Source organism: Panthera pardus, unplaced genomic scaffold (assembly GCF_024362965.1).
Source record: "Panthera pardus isolate Hobbes unplaced genomic scaffold, ASM2436296v1 HiC_scaffold_27, whole genome shotgun sequence".
NCBI lineage: Eukaryota > Metazoa > Chordata > Mammalia > Carnivora > Felidae > Panthera > Panthera pardus.
Window position 1 is genome coordinate 12734233 of NW_026526843.1, and position 18197 is coordinate 12752429.

Here is an 18197-nt window from a genome sequence, read left to right on the forward strand (position 1 = left end):
CACGGACCATGAGATCACGACCTGAGCGAAAGCCGGATGCCCAACCGACTGAGCCACCCAGGCGCCCCTGAATCCGAGCTTGTGCAGAAAACTTGCACCCCGCACGTCTCCCACATGATTCTGTGTGTGTGTGCATGTATGTGTATGCACGTGTGTTTTCAACTTTTCATAGGAAAATACATATTTCCCAAAACACACGAACATGAGCTATTCATATTAGGTCATAAAGGGATGACATTCTGAGCTGGATAATCGTGTGTTGTGTGAGGCTGTATAGCCACATTCCTGGCCCCCACCTACTAGATGGCCCTCTTGCGGTTGTTACAACCTAAACTGTCCCCGGACGTGGTTGGATATCCCGGGGCGGGGGGGGGGGGGGGGGCCACGTCTGAACCAGTTGAGAACCACTGATTTAGGGAAAATGAAAAGAAACTCTTGTGTGGAGTTTCCAGGTGGATTAAAGAACTAAAATGTCTCAAAAAGAGAATCATAATAATACTAGAAGATAGTATATTTGCATCATATTGGTTAAATTAGTGTGTGTGGGTGTGGTGCAACATGGGTGGCTCAGGGGGTTGGGCGTCTGGCTCCTGATATCAGCTCAGGTCGTGATCTCTTTTGGTTGTGGGATCAAGCCCAGAGTTGGGCTCCAAGGTGAGCATGGAGACCGCTCGGGGTTCCTTCCCTGCCACTCACATGGGTGTGCTCTCTCCCTCTCTCAAAATGAATGAATGAATTAATAAAACATAGTGTGTGTTTTGGAGTTAACTAATTGAGGATGATGTCCTTAAGCAGGACAGGAAAGGCTGTAAGGGATTTGATCACATGGAAATTAAAAACTTTTTTAGGGTAAAAGATGCTGGAAGAAAAGCTAAAATATAAATCACAGAGTGCATAAAAATACTTGGGACATATTATAAATTCCCAAATAATCGACAAGGCTTGTTTTGTTCATAAAACAAATTACTGCTGAGAAAAGTGGAACCCTTATATTTGAGGCCTAATACAGCTTTCTCCTACTGTGGGTGCTTTCTCAATTCTTTATTTTAAAAAACAAAATACCATTGTGAGAACATACCAAATTGACAGACCTATTCAGTGCTAACTTTAACTAATTGTAGAGATCACCTGACATAATTTGCCAGAAATGAAAAGGAATAGAATAATTTGTTAGACAGTTATAAAAAACAAACTTTCAGAAATTACATTACGAAGCAAAAATGTGCTCTTATGATTTTTCTAATTCTTCTTTTCAATTTTCTTACATTCTACATACAAACTAAATTTCTTTTAGCTGCCTGTCTGTACCTATCATCCCATCTCTTTCTAAGGCCCTTGAACATGCTTTTCTCTTTGGAACACGATAGAAATCTTCCATAATACTTTCACCTGCCTCCTGTTCATCTCTTGGATCTCAATTTCACCATTGCTTCCTCTGTGAAACATTTCCTTACTTCACAGACTTAATTGCTTTCCTTTGATTATATGCTCTCATATCACTCGACGCTTCTTCACGGGACTTATTACAGTTGGAAGCCAACTATTTATTGGCCATCTGCTTTTAATAACAAAGCGATGCTGAGAGGGAGCCATAATAGGCATAGAAATTTGGACAACGGACTTTGGGAGAGAATGAAGAGCAGAGAGAAAAAGATACTTGACCTTCAAAAATGTACTTTATCAAAGGAGTTTCAAATAGCACCCCCCGGGGGGCACCTGGTCGTCTGACTCTGTTCCTGGGAACTGTCAAATTCAGAACTGTCTACATTTTGGGTGGCCAAATTTATAAATTGCTTTGTATACGTTTAGGAACCAAACAGTAATCAATTTCAAATTCTCCTACCACAGATATGTCCATAATCTATGCTCCAAGTCTGGTGAGGAACTAAGATAATCCTTAAATAAAATTTCTATACTCGGATGGTATATTTCAGTTGACACGGGCTCTATTTTCTGTCAAGCTAGTAATTAAGAGGTCAGAAAATCAGAAGAATGTACATGGCTATCATTAGTTTTGCCCTCAGAATGTTCTTAAATCACTCGTATTCCCTGTAGTCTTTAAGCCTTGTGCGTATCGCCAAGCAGTAATCCCTTCAAAGCGCAGAGCGGTGGAAGAATGACAACGCTTTGCATCCCCTCAGAAGTCAGAACAGAGCTGTGGATTAACACTGTATGTGAAGGAAACCTAGAATGAACCCGAGATGCCCGAAAAACCGCAAAATACGTTCACAAAGCAGCAGCAGCAGCTTTCCCCGAATACTGACTTCCAGCATTCTTGGGTAAGCTGTTGTTCTCATTAACACAGATACAGAACATAAAATGAAGAAGGCCAGGATCATCTTCTCAAATCTGGAAATCCGCTGTCAACAAAATTAAACTCCCAAAGACATTTCAATTAACATGTTGCTATTCCTTAATGTTGGGACCCTTATTTAATTCAGTTCTTTATCTATATCCCTACCCAATAATTTATGGGCATTCCATTTTTCACATTTTTTCATTCTTTCATGTGTTCAAGATACATCTATATCTATATCTATATCTATATCTATATCTATATCTATATCTATATCTTTAACTGCGAATAAAATCATGTTATCCTACGTCTTCGACCCCTTCATTACCAAAGGTCAAGGTGAAGTTGGGGCCCACACAACTGGAATAACACCTCACCTCTCTAGATAGCCTCAATCCCATCAACGCATTACAGAGAGAGTGTTATACATCCTTGGATTAAGTTTGCTTTTCCCCTGACAGATGTACATTGTGCACCTTGCACAACAGAACTTTCTCTTTCACCTGCAGGGATCCAGAGATAACCCCAGATATCCCTGCTTCCCTATACTTTGGAACTCACACTCACCTGCCTTGAACCCACTCAATCTCATGCAGTCCCTTACCCTCACTTATGTCAGTCACTTCGAGAAACCCTCGGCTCATATCTCCCTAATCTTGCACACTCTAATCCCGATGAAGTCTTTGTACATCCCCTTCTTTCTCTTTATTGTATGTTTGTATTTTTTATTTTCTTAAACATTTTTGTAAGTTTATTTATTTATGTTGAGCGAGAGACACAGTGTAAGTAGGGGAGGGGCAGAGAGAGAAGGAGAGAGAGAGACAGAACCCCAAGTAGGCTCTGCACTGTCAGCACAGAGCCTGACGTTGGGCTCAAACGGTGAGATCATGACCTGAGCCAAAATCAAGACTGCATTGCTTAACCAACTGAGCCAACCGAGTGCCCCTAAACATTTTTTTTAACATTTTATTTATTCTGGGGGGAGGGGGGGAGAAGGGGCTGAGAGAGGGGGGTGTTAAAGGATCCGAAGCGGGCTCTGCACTGACAGGCTGACTTCAGCAGGCCCAATGTGGGGCTCGAACCCAGGAACCGAGATCATGACCTGAGCCGAAGTTGGGTGCTCAACCGACCGAGCCACCCAGGTGCCCCTGTTTTGTCTGTATTGTCAACTCCCCCTTAATGGCTGCAACCCATCCACCGTGCCTTCCGCAACTCACGGTCCACCAGCACCAAAATGTCCTATGTGTGTACGCTCAACTTCTTCCTTGACCCTTTCCTTCCTCTGAGGACACCGCCGCACACTTTCAAGTGATGGCCGTTTCCTCTTCCACACGCATCCCGCCACTCGGCCTGGAAGTGGAACAGATGTCCTCCGGGGTCCACATCTCTGCCTCCAGATCATTCTCCCTCTCTCTATCTCAAATAGCCCAGCTCTGAATTTACCGTTATCCTATTGCGTTGCCCACAACCTCTCACTGTTGCTGCCGTCTACTCCTCTCCTCGTGCTCGATCATGATTCACTGACCCTCTCTCCAGCAACAACCCAGGGCGACTTCAACACGCACTAGATAATTCTTCCCACCCCCGGGCTTTAAGCTCCTTTCCTCCAAGGGTGTTCTCCACAACCTACCACGGTACTGTCCCCGATGATCACCTCTGTGGCCCGTACTGTCCCATATGGTGGTCACTGGCCACTTGGGGCTTCACACGTGGGTAGTCCAGAGGTTTTTGGACGGTCGTGTTTTGAATTTCATTGGCTTCCATGTACGTTTTTTTTTTTTTTTTTTCCAACGTTTTTTAATTTATTTTTGGGACAGAGAGAGACAGAGCATGAACGGGGGAGGGGCAGAGAGAGAGGGAGACACAGAATCGGAAACAGGCTCCAGGCTCCGAGCCATCAGCCCAGAGCCTGACGCGGGGCTCGAACTCACGGACCGCGAGATCGTGACCTGGCTGAAGTCGGACGCTTAACCGACTGCGCCACCCAGGCGCCCCGGCTTCCATGTACGTTTTAATTTCCTCTTTAATTTCTTGGCTAACCCATTCATTTTTTAGTATGTTCTTTAATCTCCAAGTATTCACTGTCTTTCCCAATTTTTTCTTGGGGTGGATTTTGAGCTGCAGCGTTGCGGTCTGAAAATATGCAAGGTACGACCTCGATCTTTTTGTACTTGTTGAGGCACATGTGGGTAATCCAAACTGAGATGTACTGAAAGTGTAAAATACACACTCGATTTCAACAATTTAATAGAAAAAAATGTAAAATATGTCACTAATATTTTTATATTCGTTAATGTTACAATGATAATCTCTGGATATTTACATTAAATAAATATTTCTTAAGTGCCAGGTACTAGAAAATTTACAATGAGGTTCATGAACCACATCATGTTTCTATTGGTCAGCTCTGATGTAGACATTCCCTTGACGAATAACTATAAACCCTCCGTAGTCTCAATTTAATTTACCCTCTCTGACAACCACCTCCTACCTTTCCAGCTCACTCCCTCTGGTTTACCACCAGGAAGCTCTGAGCCTGCTCCTTTTCCACTCTTCCTCTTGCCTTTGATGTTTTCCCTTCATTCTTTTTCCATTTGAATTTCATAATCAACGACCATAAAGGTCTGTTTCCATCCATTCTCAATTCTCTTGCTCTTCTTTCATTTTAACTTCGTTGCTTCGGGGGCACCTGGGTGGCTCAGGTCATGATCTCACAGTATGTGTGCTGACAGCTCCGAGCCTGGAGTCTGCTTCAGATTTTGTGCCACCCCCCCCCCCCCCACCTTGTGCTTTCTCTCTCTCTCAAAAATAAATAAACATTAAAATAAAACAATAACTTCGTTACTTGGTGAAACCACAGCCTTGGTTAAAACAACCTTCCACCTGTGTCCTCCTATGCCACCGAACACGTCTGGACAAAAATGCACAGCCATACGGATTGCTCTCATTTTCGCTTCAAGGACTTAATCCTCTAATCCAGTGGTTCTCAAGCTTTCCTGGGCAGAAGGATCTCCTGGAGGGCGTCTCATCCCAGGGTTAAATATTTGCCAGGTCTGGCATGGGGCCCAATAATTTGCATTTCTAGCAATTTCTCGGGTAGAGGTGAGCCTGCTGGTCATGGAACCACACTCTGAGAACCACTGCTCACCCTTAATTCTATCCAGGCAACATACTGTATCTCCCTCATCTATTCACCCTACCATTCTTCCAGATAAAGAATTTACACCTTATTTTGTCTCTCCAAACCTTCAACAAATTCACTCTCATCCTCACTCTGGCTGATGTCTTCACTTCATGCTTCAATGGGAACTTTGAAGAACAAAATTAGAGGGGGGCTTGTGCATTCTCTCAAAACCACTCCACCTTCCTTCTTCCAGCTGCAACCATATACTCTTCTTGCAATCTGTGCTATGGATGAATCTTCTCTGCAACTTCCTACAACCAGTTTTCTCACGGGAAGTCATTCCCTTACCTCTCACCCCTCAATGCCTGGTTCCGGCCAAGTCTCTCTTCCTCCTCCTCCTACATCAACAAGTAAGTATTCCTTCTTTCCCCAACAGATTACAGATGTGCTCTTTCTCGCATATTAAGATTAATTGCCTCACTCTTTCCCATTTTTTCACCAGCCTCTGCTCTAGTTCTCTGTTCCCATTTACAGAAAAGTATTCAAAATGATCGCTTGTGTCCATTGTCTCTCATTTCCTTTTTCTGCAATCACTTTGAAAACTACTCCAATCAACCGTTTCCCCCTCAATCCATAAGAACTTCTGTCAAGATCACCAATAACCTCCATGTTGCTAAATCCAACGTTCAATTTTTGGTGCTTATGTTACTTGACCTTTCACTCTCAATGGACTCTCGTCCATTTCCTGGTGCTTTCCTATACATTCTGCACTTATCTTTCGGGACACTACACTTTCTTGGTTTTCCTCCCACCTCACTCAACAGCTCTTTTTCAGTCCCCTCTGTTCATTCCTCTTTCCCCCTAAGGTAGTAACAATGAAGTATCGCAGGTTTGTTTCTTGGTCTTCTTTTCCTCTCTATCTATACCCAATCCCTTGGTGACCTTATCATTTTCCATGACGTTAAATGGCATTGAAATGTCAGTGACCCCCCAAATTCATACCTCCAGCCCAAATATGGTTCCCGAACGTCACACGTTTTCCAACTGTCACCCCGACATTTCCTTTTGGATTTCTAAGCAACTTCTCAAACTCAGAACGTCCTAAATTGACCTCATTCTCCTCCCTCATTCAAAACCTGCTCCTACCACTGTCTTAACATTAGAAGCTAATGATGACTCCATCTTTCAAATTGCTGAGAGCAAAATCCCGGAGTCATCCTTGAAATCTTTCTTGAGATCTTACATCTCTCATCCCACCTTACTAGAAATTCTACTGCCTGTACTTTCAAAATAGATCCACAAGCCGACTACTTCTCACCACCTACACTAGTCTAAGGCGCCGTCATATTTTGCCTGGATTACCGCACTCTCCTGGAAACCGGTCCCGCTGCCTCTGCATTCGCCTCCATGTAGTCCAGTCTCTACAGAGAAGCCAGAATGACTTAAAACCGACTTATTACGCAGTCCCTCTGCCCCAAATCCTCCAATGGCTTCCCTGCTCACTCAGAGTGAAGACCAAAATACTTCAAGGAGCCCAACATAACCCATGGTTATATCAAGTGGGTAATCTCCCACTCTAGGGCCTTTCTTCCAGCATATCTCAATCAACTACTGTCACACCTAATGCAGAGCGAACACTCAACAAATGCAGTGGCATATGTAAACGAATGAGAAGAGTCGTGAGTTAAAAAGAAATAACATTCAGGGGCACCTGGGTGGCTCAGTCGGTTGAGAGTCAGCCTTCGGCTCAGGTCATGATCTCACAGTCTGTGAGTTCAAGTCCTACATCGGGCTTGCTGCTGTCAGCCTGTCAGGGCGGAGCCTCCTTTGGATCCAGTCTCCCAATCTCTGCCCCTCCCCCACTCACACTCTCTCTCTCTCTCAAAAAATGAAAAGAAAAGAAAAGAGAAAAGAGTAGCATTCTGCAAGTGTCTAAAGCCAGAAAAGTGCTTGGCATGTTCAAAAGGTCAAGTGAAAGGAGATAAAGTTGTAGTACAAAGATTTTCATCAGTCAGGGTCTGTAGGCCATAGGAAGGGTTGTGGAGCTTATATTTGAAGCGTGATGGAAAGATATTGAAGATCCTTGAATGGCATTTATATGCTTCCATTTCTCATTAATAAGGATCACGCTCAGTTCGATGGAGATTTGACTATAGGTTGATAAGGTCAAAGCTTATTACGATGGTCCAAATCAGGGAGGATGATAGCTTACATTATTACGATGGACCTACTGGAAGTGGGCCAAAGTGCAGGAGGTCTAGGCAATTGTCTTAAATGGCCTAAATAAAATTAGTTTGTCGAGAAAGTTTTTATATTTTCATTTTGAATCATGAGGTCCTTATACTTGCAAATTAAGTTACTAAGAGCTTCAAAAACTTACCACAATAAAAACACTGAAGTACCTTTTTTCTACTTTGAAGTTGGCCATGAAAGATAAGTCAAAGTCATGATTTTGGAGTATCAAAACTAAAATCTACACTCTGGAAAAGTCCAACGGTTTTAAAAGGAAATGTATGAGGCTATTTGAAAGAGGACTCCATGAACAACACAGGGTTTTTTTGGCTTCCATAATTCAAAGTTTCTTTTAATTGGGTCTCACAGATTAATGGAATTTTAGAAGTTACTTGAATAAAATTATTCCTGTCTCAATGCACCTTTTTTTTTAAATGGTGAAAAAAACGCGTATTTGTATTTCACCAGCTGGACACAGTTTAGATGATCCGAATTTTGCTGGCAACATCCAATGCATCATAGTCAGGAGCCAGTCACACAACTGCCTTTTCTCCATCGGGCCTGATCAGGGTGTTGACCTTGGCCACGTCAATGTCATAGAGCTTCTTCATAGCCTGTCTGATCTGGTGCTTGTCGGCCTTGACATCCACAACGAACACAAGTGTGTCGTTGTCTTCTATTCTCTTCATGGCTGACTGGGTAGTCAGGGGGAACTTGGTGATGGCATAGTGGTCAAGCTGGTTTCTCCTGGGGGCCTTCTTTCAAGGATATTTGCTGCCTTCAGAGATGCAGTGTCTTAGGCCATTGGAATGTAGGTGATAGGAGGATCTTTCTTTTGTGACTGTGGCCACCTTTCAGCACCATTTTCTTGGCCTTCAAAGCCTTGGCTTTGGCTTTGGCAGGAGCAGCGTCTTCCTTCTTTGCCTCCTGCACCGTCTTTGTGAAAGGCCAAGGAACCATTTTTAATCACTTAAACTCCTAATACATTATTTGACAATAAAACAAAGACTCTATTGTTTTCCCAATTTGGGTAAAATCCAATACGTAGATTCATTCTGAAGTTATTCTAGGAAAATCCTTAAAAACTTTCACCTTTACAGGAGCCTCAGTGCTTCCGTCCCTCCTTACCAGACAGGGTCTCAATTCTATTGCAAGTTTTTAGAAGAAAACAGAAACAATTCTTCCTTTCCATAGAATAATAGCTACCACTTATCGAGTACTACATACGACACTGTGCTAAAGTGCTCTTCCTTTATTATAACATCTAACCATCTACAACAACTTTATGAAATAGGTACCATCATTATCAACATGCTGTGGATGAAGAATCTAAGACTCAGTGAGAGTAAGTAACTTAACCAACACCACACACTCTAGATGGGAAAGTAGTGATGTGAATCCAAATCTAATGTGGCCTGTTTTCTTTGCATTTCAATAACCTCTATATAATTCCAGAACCTTTCTAGAAGTCTACTTTTCACATAGATAAGAAACAGAATTTATACACATTAAGAGGAATCATCATTCTTGTAGCTTCCCAACATACATCTTCCCCGGATAGGTAGCTACCTTGCCTAATATTTGAAAATATTACCAGGGTGCGTGGGTGGCTCAGTTGGTTAAGTGTATGCCTCTGGATTTCGGCTCAGGTCATGATCTCGCGGTTCCTGAGTTCAAGCCCCATGTCAGGCTGTGAGCTGGCAGTGCAGAGCCAACTTGGGATTCTCTCTGTCTGCCTTCCCTCCCCCGCTGCTTGCGCGCTCTCTCTCTCTCTCTCTCTCTCTCAAAATAAATAAATAAACTTTAAAAGAAAGAAAGAAAGAAAGAAAGAAAGAAAGAAAGAAAGAAAGAAAGAAAACGTTATCCTATGTGTTTGTGTCTCTTGATAATGCCTTACACCCTGTGGTTCTTTCTTCATTAAAATTAGACTTTGAGACCGAGAGTGATTTTTCTATGGAAGGGAGAATAAGAATGAATCCAACCAAAATAAAGACTCAACTGTTTTTGCACTTTGAAGATGCTTCCATTTTTCAAATCCAAGAAAATGGAAGATATCCTCCTTTGATAATCTTAAATCATGTAATATATGGATAGATTCCTAGGACTTCCTTGCCAGTTAGATCTTAAGAAAAACCAACTGTATCAATTTTCAATATCATGTCCTCCACTAGTGGTGTGATGAAATTTGTGATGCTATCTGAAAAACAGAAGGAAATACTTATGAAGCTGGATCATGCAGGGTCAAACTGAATCCTACCACATTAATTTTCTTTAATGCTTATTTATTTTTGAGAGACAGAGAGAGAGAGACAGAGACAGAACGTGAGTGGCGGACGGGTAGAGAGAGAGGGAGACACAGAATCGGAAGCAGGCTCCAGACTCCGAGCTGTCAGCACAGAGCCAGACACGGGGCTCAAACTCACCAACCGTGAGATCACGACCCGAGCTGAAGTCGGACACTTATCCGATTGAGCCACCCAGGCGCCCGTGAATCCTACCAAATTAACAGCCACTGGAGGTTCTATGAAATATTCAAATCAGATGTAAATTATATTTATAGTGCATTGATTTTACTCATCTAATTAGCAAAAATGTTACCATTACATTGTGATTTAGCTATTAGTTTTCATTTTTTAGGAGATTTTGTAATTTGACGATAGAACTCTGAATGGAAATTGGTAATCTTGAGTTCCTTGTGTAATACAAGATATCAAGTAAATCACAGCCTCTCTGAGTTTCAACTATTTCTAATGAACGGTGTAAAATCCGGTGGGAGGAATGTCAATGCCTTTGAAATGCTCTGAAGGGAGCAGGTCATATAAAAATGTTTGCTTAGATCGGTATTATTCATGGCATTTCGAATTTGGTGTTTGTGCCCCTGTGATCCTTACTTTGGTATCCCATAAGACTTTTGAAAAATTCTGGATGATGCAGTGTAATGTAGGGTTTCAAGCTGTTATATTTTCGGGCACTTTCTGAGAATTATCACCAATTAACACCTCTTTTCAGGAAGAATGCTTCATTACTTCCCTAATCAGTTAAAATAACATCTCCATCTGAACAAAGTTCAAATAGGCACATATACCAATAGCTCTTTGTTTGGATCCGTCTTATTTATTTTTACTGGTGTTACTATAATCAACGTGTAGGAATGCTGGGTAAAGAAATCTGCCAGACAGCAACCTCACTGTTATTCACAAAGTGAGTCCTAGCTTACTTTATAAATCGTGCTTACAAAAATCTGCTATTGAGCATAGCATACTGTGGAATTACGCATAATGGGATTAACTACTTACTTGGATGGCTATTATAATTATTGCCCTCTTATACATTTCACTAGCTTCATCTACCAGTGTTTTATTTCTCATCATCGCTATGTATCCGACGTATACTAGACATAATTGGAGATCTGTGCTGTCACTGACCACTGCGGCAGAGAAAACGGTGCTGACAATTTTACAGCTGTTCTTCTATACCTTGTGCCAGAAGCAAGACATATCACTTCTTACAGCTCGTTGTCCAGAACTACTTGCCTGACCCTACCTAAATGAAAGGATGTTGCAAAGTATACTGTTTCAGAGGCCACAAAGGAAAGAGCTGGATATTGGCCTGATATCACAGGCACCTTTGACATATTACAACGTCAAAGAAATTTCTTCAACATTTATTCCACACACAACCAAAGTGTGGCCCATACTACCATTGAAACTGTGGATACTGCTAAATCTCACTTTCATTCATTCATTCATTCATTCATTCATTCATTCAACAAATACTTATTCAACTGTTACTATGTGCTAGGAATCGTGCCACCTCGACGGGGATACAGCAGTGAACAAAACACAGTCCTTACAGTCAACAATATTGCAACAATGTTGGTGACAATATGATAACTAGACTTACTGTGATGACTTTTGAAAATGTATATAAATATCAGATCACTACGTTGTACACCTGAAACTCACACAATATTGTACGTCAATCATTCCTCAGTTAAAAAGACACCGTCCTTATCCTCATGAAACTTAAAATGTGGGAACAGAGAAAATGAATAACCACTGCAGGGGCCTGCAAAAATTTTGACGCTAAAAGAATGGAAATCTTGTATTCAGATTTCAAAGTGCAAATTACAGAGGAAGCAATTTTAGACAGCTCCGCTAGATAAATTCACGTTGCAATAAATCATGGAAGTGAAAGATGAGGTTTAAAAAAGAATAAATAACCTCTGGCTTATAATGGTACCCGCGAGCCAACAAACTGGAAACAGACCACACAAAACGTAATACAAGCAACAAAAATACAGACGGGTGGTGGCCCAAGGGGAGGGGGTGGGAGAGGCGGCTGAAATAGGTGAATGGATTAAGAGGTGCAAACTTCCACGTGCAGAATGCCCAAGTCATGGGTATGAGAGGCGCAGCACTGGGAACACAGTCAACAACACTGTAATGGCACTGTGTGGAGACAGTGACTGCGCTAATCGTGGTAAATACAGCTTGTCGAATCGCCACCCTGTGCACCTGAAACGAACACAGGATTGTATGCCAACCATACTCCAATAATAAACAAACAAATAAATAAATAAAACGGAAGTGTGTTCAAAAAAGGGCACCCGCCTAACAGACTTGAGGCACTCTCTTAACTCTCTCCTTACTCAGAGGCATATGAGAAGGCTTTTAAAATATATAAAAATTGGGGCGCCTCGGTGAGTGTATCAGTCGGTTCAGTGCCCACCTCTCGATTTCGGCGCAGGTCACGATCTCCCCATTCATGAGTTCGAGCCCCATGTCAGGCTGGGAGCTGGCAGTGTGGAGCTTCTTGTAGTTCTCTCTCTCTCCCCCTCTCTCTGCCCCTCCCTCACTTGCACTGGCTCTTTTAAAAAATAAATGGGGGGGCACCTGGGTTGCTCAGTCGGTTGAGCGGCCGACTTCGGCTCAGGTCACGATCTCGCGGTCCGTGCGTTCGAGCCCCGCGCCGGGCTCTGTGTTGACAGCTCGGAGCCTGGAGCCTATTTCGGATTCTGTGTTTCCCTCTCTCTGACCCTCCCCCGTTCATGCTCTGTCTCTCTCTGTCTCAAAAATAAATAAACGTTAAAAAAATAAAAAAATAAATAAATAAATAAATAAATAAATAAATAGGGGCACCTGGATGGCTCAGTTGGTTAAGCATCCAACTTTGGCTCAGGTCACGATCTCACAGTTCATGAGTTTGAGCCCCACGTTGGGCTCTGTGCTGACAGCTTGAGGCTGGAGCCAGCTTCTGATTCTGTGTCTCCCTCTCTCTCGGCCCCTCCCCTGCTCATGCTGTCTGTCAAAACGTAAATAAACATTAACATTTTTTTTAAAAAACTTACTAAAAATTTTAAAATATACTTTAAAAAAATAAGGAAATGAGTACTCCTACAATAAATAAATAAATACATAAAATGTATAAAAATTAAAAACAACACTTAAAACCTAAGAATAATGGGCAAAGAATGATCACATTTATAGGCCTTTTCACCAAGTATAAGGCAGATGGACTCATACTTAAAAACAATAAAAACTACCCAAGTTTGACCTCATGAAATGTTTTACCTGCTTAAATGTGCTTAGTAAAAGACAGAAAGAGTCTTCTGTACTCCATCAATGACCGACTTTGGTCAGAATCACAGGGTTTGTACACCAACACGTTGTGCCACAATCACTTTAAGACACAGAAAAATTTTCTGAGATAATAAAGAACAGAATGAACCAATCATGCAAATATAGCATTCAAACACAGGCTTGAGACACTCAAGTCTGCAGAAGAAAAAGGCAGGGCAAAAAATGATAGAGAAGCTAACAGAGCAGAGGACAGAGATATATTATACAGATTCTCTATTTTAATTTACAAAAGGGCCAAGTGAGGAGCGCTTGGGTGGCTCAGTTGGTTAAGCGTCCGACTTCAGCTCAGGTCGTGATCTTGTGGTTCGTGAGTTTGAGCCCCGCCTCGGACTCTGTGCTGACAACTCAGAACCTGGAGCCTGCCTCAGATTCTGTGTCTCCCTCTGTCTCTGCCTCTCCCCTGCTCACGCTCTGTTTCTCTCTCTCTCCCAAAAATAAACATTAAACATTTTAAAAAGGGGGGGGCAAGTGAAATAAGAAAGAAGGAATAAACAAACAGTAAATAAAATAAACACAACCCAAGTAGAAAACTTTCTAAAGGCACAAAAATAGGGAACAACAACAACAAACATCAAAAGCCGAGAACAGAGATGGAAATATTTCATCAAGTTTCAGGAAAAATCAGTGTAAAAATGTCTACACCTAAACAAATCTTGACATGAAGTTGAAATTGAAATGCTTGGGGGGGGGGGGAAATAGGCTGTCCCCAGTTGGACATAAATTAGGCTAGCCTCAAACTCCACCTCAACAATATTAAATGACAGAAGCAGCTAGAGATGATATTTCTATACGGTGTGAAGATAAAAACTTCGTGGTCCAAGAATTAAATATACAAGCTGTATTCCATTACTGAGGGAAAAGGACCATTATGTTCAGATACAGAAGTGCTCAGAAATCATGCTCCTCATATACACAGCGGAGAAAACAAACAGAAACAAAAAGTCAAGGATATGCTATACCTGACACACAGGTGAAACAAAATTAAGACCTCAAATACTGGAAAATTAGGGTCCCGAAAATCAGTAAGTAAGGGGAGAAATCTAGATCGATGGTAATTTTTATCTTAGGTATAAGACTATAAATGAACACAAATTTAAATTACAGTAATGTTACTACCTGAAAATTTTAAATCACATATCTGCATAGTGCCTGATTTGAAGACAAAATTGTAACAGCCACTGTATCCTCTTTAAAACATAATCACAGTGATGATGGAAAGGTCTAGGGCCTTGATGATGGTGATTTCACGAGTATATACGTATCTCTAGACTCATGAAGTTGTACACCTTAAATAGGTACAGCTTCTTACATGTCGATCAACCTCAATAAAGTGATTAAAAAAAAAAACTACAGTGAGAACACCAAATAGTAAAATATATATGACCCAGCCAAACTTCAAATCAAAGCAAATTTATGTTACCTTTTATTATAAAACAAGTAATAATGGAAATAATAGCACCAGCATTTCTGTAGCACTCATGCAAAATGCCATGCACTGTTTATTTGGGGTTTTACACACACTAACTCATTTGATATTTACAACAACCATCTGAGGTGGGTATTATTATTATTATTTATAAGTTTAGGAAACTGAGGTGCAACAAAGTTAAGTGTTTGTTCTCATCATTGCTTTCGTGGGTTTTTTTTTTTTTTTTGATTGTTTTGTTTATTTTTGAGAGAGAGACAGAGCATGAGCAGGGGAGACAGAGAGAGGGAGACACAGAATCCGAAGCTGGCTCCAGGCTCCGAGCTGTCAGCACAGAGCCCGATGCAGAGCTCCAACTCACAAGCTTTGAGATGACCTGAGCCGAAGTCCGACGGTTAACCGTCAGAGTCACCTGGGTGCCCCACTCTCATCATTTCTATTTAATATTGAATGGGGACCTTAGATGGTATAATCCATCAAGATAAGAAATAAAAGTCATAAAAAAGGTGGTCAAAGTGTCTTTATTCACAGACACGATGGTTTATGTAGAAAATTCTAGTCCGTGTATAAAACAACCACTAGAAATAAGTGAAATTAGCAAGATTACTGGATACAAAGTAAATACCCCCCCCAAAATAAACTGTATTTCTCTATACTAGAACCAAACAATTTGAAAGCAGAAGTTTGAAAACCCCATCTACAACGGCATGAAAAAAATAGTAATTAGACATATATTTAACAAATGATGTGAAAGATGTCTAAACAGAAAATTACAAGGCACTACTGAAAGAAATTAAAGTAGATGAAGATAAATGAAAGATCCACCACGATCAAACATTGAAAGATGAAATGTTAACATATCAATTCCAGTATTTTGGAAGTAGAAATTGGCAAAGTCACTCTATAATTTATATGGAAAAACAAAATAATATAGGTAAAACAATCTTGGAAAGAAGAACGACTTTGGAGGAATAAGTACTCTCATTTCAAGATTTACTATAAAGCTACAGTAATCAAGAGGGTGTTATAGTGGCATAAAGTTAGATACATAAATCAATAAAACAGAACAGGGAATTCAGAAATAGAGCCGCGCATATACCGTCAATTGATTTTCAACAATGGTGCCCAAAAAGTTCAATGGAGACATAAACTACTTTTTTCATCAAATGCTTCTGAAACAGTTAAATAAAAGCATTAAGAAAAAGTAAACTCTAATTGATGCTTTAAAACCCCTCTCCATATATATATATATACACACACACATATATTTTCTTTTTTTTTTTTTTAATTTTTTTAACGTTTGTTTATTTTTGAGACAGAGAGAGACAGAGCATGAACAGGGGAGGGTCAGAGAGAGGGAGACACAGAATCTGAAACAGGCTCCAGGCTCTGAGCAGTCAGCACAGAGCCCGACGCGGGGCTCGAACTCATGGACCACGAGATCGTGACCTGAGCCAAAGTCGGACGCTCAACCGACTGAGCCACCCAGGCGCCCCTATATGTATTTTCAGAGTATATGTATGTATTCTGAAAAACAGCGTATACCAAGAATGGTAAGCCTTTTTAAAATAGTTGTACAGAGAAGATTGAAACAAACAAAAACAAAACAGATGCTGCATGATTCTATTCAAATGAAGTTCCAGAAGAAACAAAACTAACCCATGATGAAAGAAATTATAGAGGTGGTTGCCCGTAAGAGTTACTGTAAGGGAACCTGAGGAAAATATCTGCAGTGCTAGGGATACACCTTCTTTTGTTTGTTACAAAATTTTTTTAACGTTTATTTATTTTTGAGAGAGGGACACAGCACAAGCGGGGGAGGGGCAGAGAGAGAGGGAGGCACAGAATCCGAAGCAGGCCCCAGGTTCCGAGCTGTCAGCACAGAGCCCGACGCGGGGCTCGAACTCACGAACTGTGAGATCATGACCCGAGCCGAAGTCGGACACTTAACCAATTGAGCCACCCAGGCGCCCCTCAACCTGTATTTATTGAGTAACTACTGCATACGAGTCTGTGCTGGGGCACCTGGGTGGCTCAGTTAGTTGCGTTACCTTAAGGCAGTTAATACTGGGAAGTTAGTGTTTATAGTTTATCGGTAGAAACTGTTTATCAATTTCTGCCCTTTTCCTGCATGCCCTCTACAGATCTCTAAAATCTCAAACAAAAGAAAACTAAGCAACAGCCTCTGGACACCATTTCAACATATACTGATTCCCAGGAGATTCTAGCAAGGAACGCTAGAGTTCAGGTTTTATTTGATAGCTGTAACCATTTACTCTGTGATCCCTTTTTTTTTTTGTCGAGAGCACTGCAACTAGAAACTTTTGAGTCCCTTTCTCTAATCATATAACTGCAGGCTTTTTGGATGTCTTTCAATTCCATATATGTGCCAAGATCTCTCCCAGCAACCTGGAGGTTGTTTTCCAATGTTAAAATAAAAAACAAATGAAGACCTGCCTTGAAATTCCCTGGGCAGAAAAAAAAAAAAAGAAAAAGAAAAAGAAAAAGAAAAAAGAAAAGCATACAAACAAAGCTTAATTGAGCTTATTCTGCAAGACCAACTTGACCTGGGTCATTTCTTGCTTACGCTTCTGGAAATCAATCATAAGTGAACTTAAACTGTTTCCCAAGGTTGATATGAAGTAACCACTGACCAATTCCTAGCATCTGAAGAAAAATCTAATATTTTAATCAATCACCGCGAGGAATGAACCGTCATTGCCCACTCAGTATAATGAGCTGCTTTCTACCAATATACCCCTGAACGTCATTTCATGTTTTGGTTTGAGCATTCCTGGTTGGCAAACTGTCTTTCTGGTGTGCAAAATACACTTTTACTAATTACTACTTCAGTGGTTCATTGCTCTTACTTCTGGATTTATAACTTTTGACATTTTGTGGCATCCCAAGTGGGATCCAAGGAACACTCCCTATGCCTCGGAGGCCAGTGAACAAATAGGTGCTCATACCCACAGAGCCCACTGAGGTCACTGCTTTCTTGCTGACCTTGGAATTTGAGGCTCAGCCTCTCTTGGATCTGAACTCTGCTCTCTTTGTGTTTTGAGCTCGATGACTTGACTGTGCATTTTTGCGTGGGGAACCTTCTTGGTTAAGTTACCTACCCTATTATTTTCAAAAGGAGTGGAAACATGTGATTCCGTGGGTTTTGGAACAGCCGCTGGAGAAGAGGTTTGGGGAAATCTAAAGGCAAAGATGGGTTCCACCCGGTCTAGTGACCTGCATCTTGAACATTTTGGAAAAGGGGTGAACTTTTGGAACTGTAGTGGCCACTTTGGGAAACCTTTAACTTAGCAAGTCTACCTTAAGGAGCATCCTTAAAAGAGAGGATTCCAAACCGCTCAGAGACAATAGAATGCATTCTTCGATTGTTATGCAGAAGCTTCTAGCCAAAAATAGCTCTAAAAGAATCCTTAGAACAGGCAAATAAAAAAAATCTTCAGTAAAAAATTTGGGCCA

The 18197-nt window shown here is 41.2% G+C and overlaps 1 pseudogene; it reads right to left on the minus strand.

Moving 5' to 3' along the window:
- Positions 1–8131: 8131 nt before the first annotated feature.
- On the minus strand, positions 8132–8612 carry LOC109250424 (60S ribosomal protein L23a-like; annotated as a pseudogene).
- Between the last annotated feature and the right edge of the window lie 9585 nt (positions 8613–18197).